The sequence below is a fragment of the Gorilla gorilla genome, chromosome 18, assembly GCF_029281585.2.
Source record: "Gorilla gorilla gorilla isolate KB3781 chromosome 18, NHGRI_mGorGor1-v2.1_pri, whole genome shotgun sequence".
NCBI lineage: Eukaryota > Metazoa > Chordata > Mammalia > Primates > Hominidae > Gorilla > Gorilla gorilla.
In genome coordinates, this window is record NC_073242.2 from 68,095,154 (window position 1) to 68,099,228 (window position 4,075).

At 45.5% G+C, this 4,075-nt stretch overlaps 1 long non-coding RNA gene across 1 annotated transcript; it reads left to right on the forward strand.

Moving 5' to 3' along the window:
- Positions 1 to 266: 266 nt before the first annotated feature.
- LOC129527375 (uncharacterized) lies at positions 267 to 2,216 on the forward strand. The gene is made up of 3 exons (XR_008672314.2): positions 267 to 490; positions 1,471 to 1,529; positions 2,086 to 2,216. It is a non-coding gene; the product is annotated as an uncharacterized lncRNA (long non-coding RNA).
- The last annotated feature ends 1,859 nt before the right edge of the window (positions 2,217 to 4,075 follow it).

Sequence of the window (4,075 nt, forward strand, 5' to 3'; positions counted from 1 at the left end):
TTATTATGTCAATTTAATTCCTATCCGAGCCAAAGAACCTAGAAGGGGAAGGGAAAGCCATTTTTCCCTCCACTACCTGCTTTTCAAGATCCCAGTTTGTTGGAACCACTTCAGAGTTAACCCTCTGTAAATACTCATCAGTACTCATCTTTTCAGTGTTTCCACCTGACATTCACTCTTTATTTCACTCTTACGTCTCCCAACAGGTTGCTCAAGAAACTGCTCTCCCTTGCTGTGGACACTGCTGACTTTTGTAAAATACATTTACAGGAGGCCATTGGTTTGGACTGAGCTTCTGCACTAGGTCCAACAGACTGAGATGGAGCAGGCACCCCTATTAGAGGCCTGCTAGGCCTCCTCCAAGCATAGAAACGAAGGAAAATCTTGATTTATTTCAAGGGAAATTCCAGGTACCTAGCTGGCCTTGAGAAGTAAATGAGCCACCTGATAAGCAAGAAGGGAATAATAGCTGCAAGTAATAGCCACTCAAGTAAGTCAGAGCCACAAGGTGTTTGGTCCCCTATTGAAACTAAAGATTACATCTTAGCATATGTCCATGAATGGTTTTTCAGAAACCTGGACCCACCTCAGATGGAAAACACTGACCATCATCACAGAGACCTCAGATGTCGGGGAGCTGAGGGCTGCACTCTGATGGCTGCTCTTTGTTCTAAATTTCCTTCTCAGGGGCTTGGAGAGAGTCATGCCCATAGGCCAGACCTTAACATTCCTTTCTGCTGACCCCAAATTTTAGACAAAGCCTGGCTTCCTTAACCAATTGCAATCAAAGAATCCTGAAGCCGCCTATGACCTGTAAGCCCCTTGCTTCAAGAGCTTCTGCCTTTTGGGGCCAAACCAATGTATACCCTCTGTATTGATTTATGGTTTCCCTGTAACTTCTGCTTTCCTGAAATGTTCCCCAGCCTTTAAAATCCCTTGCTTGTAAGCCATCCAGGAGATTGGGTCTGAAGCATAAGCTGCCCCAATCTCCTTGCTTGGTGTCCTGCAAGTTAACACCCTCCTTTCTCCTGCTGCAAACCTCGGTATGGGTGTTTGGTTTTACCACACGGGGCAAGCAGACCCAGATTCAGTTCAGTAACAAGACCAGACTGGAATGGAGTTCCTTGCGCTAAAGTTCCACTTTTCCAAACTAAAACTAAGTTGTTGATCTGACTTTCTGAGAAGTCAGGACACAGAGAGGTAACAGGCAAATCCCCAACAGGCCAGGTTTAGCCAGAGTGATAAGCAGTCCCTCCCCTCTGCTTAAAGGAAAATAACTTTGCAACCAATCTATGCTTTGTTCTTTGCTTCCACTTCAGCCTTTTCTATCCATAAAGCCCATCTCCCCCACTCTGCTCGGAGTAACGCTCAGTCTGTTTTATGGAATGAAGTGTTGCCTGATTCTAGAATAGCAAATAAAGCCAATTAGGATCTGTAAACTAAATCTGTTGTACTTTCGTCTTTTGATAGTTCCATGATGGAAAATCTAATGGCCACTTTCCATTTACCACGTCCAAGGAGCAGTCCAGGTAAGAGGTTCCTTTTGTTTCTGGGGTCCATCTTGCTCCTGGCTCCTGACGCTGATGCTTCTCCTTCTCATCCTGCCTTTCTGGATGCTCCTCCCCAAGGTTTGCCAGCGTGCTCACAACCCTTGCTTGGGATTTAAAATCTGAAGTGCGTCATAACTCACCCCTGGACTCTGTTATTCTTTTATTGGTATGCCAGAAAAAAAGAACCCCAAGCCCTCTGGGTGACCAAATTGATATTTAAGGCATTAATTACTAACTCTATTCTTAAAACCTCCAGATTTTATCTCCACTCAGAATTATATGTACAGCTGCCTAGTTGATTTCCAGACTGAAATGCCTCTTTGACATTACAGATTAAAACTGATCCCACTCTATTGTCCAGGTCATCTTCCTTGACTTGGCTGTGACCCAGACTTACTGTCTGAATAAAGGATGTGACAGCTCACCTAGGGACCCCATTCCAGACTCTAGGAGAGTTTCTTCAGTCTGTATCCCCCCATGTCATAAATAATCCATTACCAAGTGCTGTTCATTCTTCCAATACATCTCTCCAAAGGCTTCCCTTCATTTCTACAATGACCCCAACTGTTTCGCCACTCGCTCCTCAAAGAACCTCTGGATTTGTTTCTGGCTTTTGGCTACGAGGAATAAGCCTTCTGAGAACATTCAGCTCCAGGATTTTGTGTGAATGTAAGTGCTTTAGGGGTGGGGTGGGACCCTGCAGGCCATCCCTGGGTTGGATGATTCTCTAGAGGGACCCAGAGAACTCCACCAAGCTGACCTAAGCCCTTGAAAGTCAAACAGATTACCGCATGGCCCAATGCCTGCACTATAGCTCACTTGTTGGAATAAACTGCCCAAGAAAAATGGGGGTACATGGTTACATTATCAGAGGCATCCCAGGTGGATCCTGGAGACATGGACAGTACCTGTAGACACGAAGTTGACAGCTGGAAGAAGCCTGTCTGGTTCAACCCGTCTGGCATATTCCTTCCTTCTCCATCCTCACTTTCTACCCCTCACAGGGACAGAGAATTTACAGCTTACTGAGCCAGGCCACTGCACTTTTGGACAACTCTACTAAATGAATTTTCCTCATGCCATCGCATAACTGCTACCTGCCACCAGAGCCTTAGAAATACATGGTTTTCCATCAAGCACTCATGAAACATGTAACTGTGAGTGCTTCTAGGGGGGTTCATGATGGATCCTCCAAGATCAACTAAACATAAAACAAACTCCCAGGTAACGGAACCATTTCAGCTATTAAATAAAATCATCTGTATTAACCTAGTTTAATTATGAGGGACATCTGTCCCAACATAATATATATATATAATAAATATATACATATATAATAAATATATACAATAAATATATAATGAATAAATATATATAATAAATAAATAAATATATATTTTTTTCTTTGAGACAGGGTCTCACTCTGTCACCCAGGCTGGAGTGCAGTGGTGCCATCACAGCTCACTGCAGCCTCAACCTCCTGGGCTCAAGCAATCCTCCCACCTCAGCTTCCTGAGTAGCTGGGACTATAGATGAATGCCATTATGCCCGGCTAATTTTTTAAAAACTTTTTGTATAGGCAGGGTTTTGCCATGTTTCCCAGGCTGGTCTCCAACACTAGGGCTCAAGCAATTTGCCTGCCTTGGCCTCCCAAAGTATTGAAATTACAGCATGAGCCACTGTGCCTCCAACATAATCATAATTTTTTTTTAAAGAATAGTTGGTATTTGGGGGCCGGGTATGGTGGCTCACACCTGTAATCCCAGCATTTGGGAGGCAGAGGCAGGTGGATCACCTCAGGTCAGGGTAGTTCCAGACCAGCCTGGCCAACATGGTGAAACCCATCTCTACTAAAAGTACAAAAATTAGCCAGGCGTGGTGCACACCTGTAGTCCCAGCTACTCGGAAGGCTGAGGGGAGCGGATTGCTTGAACCCGGGAGTCAGAAGTTGCAGTGAGTGGAGATCGTGCCACTGCACTCCAGCCTGGGTGACAGAGCAAGACTCCATAAAAAAAAATAGTTGGTATTTGAGCCTTTCTTTCTGAAAATGATGATAGTGGCACCATTCATCTGTTGAGGTTTTATATGAAAACAAAACCTTATACCATTGTGTGGAGAAAGGTGCTGACCGTCCTCTTTGTGGTGGGGTGAATATGGCTTCAGCACACCCAGCAGCTGTTTTGGGTTGTCAAGAAGAGAGGCCCAGAGTAGTCCAATTGTAATAGGGTCTCTCAGAAACCCAGCCCAGCTACTCCCCTCCCTCAGGTGAGTTTGTACCTTGCACTCACAGCGTGGTCCATGCACCAGCAGCACTGGGGTCACCTGAAGCTTGTGTGAAATGCGGCATCCCAGGCCTGCTGCACCACATGCATCAAAAGCACACATGTTCTTCCTATTGCTGAGAGGGAGGAGGGACGGCAGCACAGGAGCAAAGCCATCACTGTGATTGCCGTCAGGGACAGTGCCAGAGCACCCAGCCCTGAGCCCCACACCACCACCGTTTGTCCTTAATTACAGAATTCACT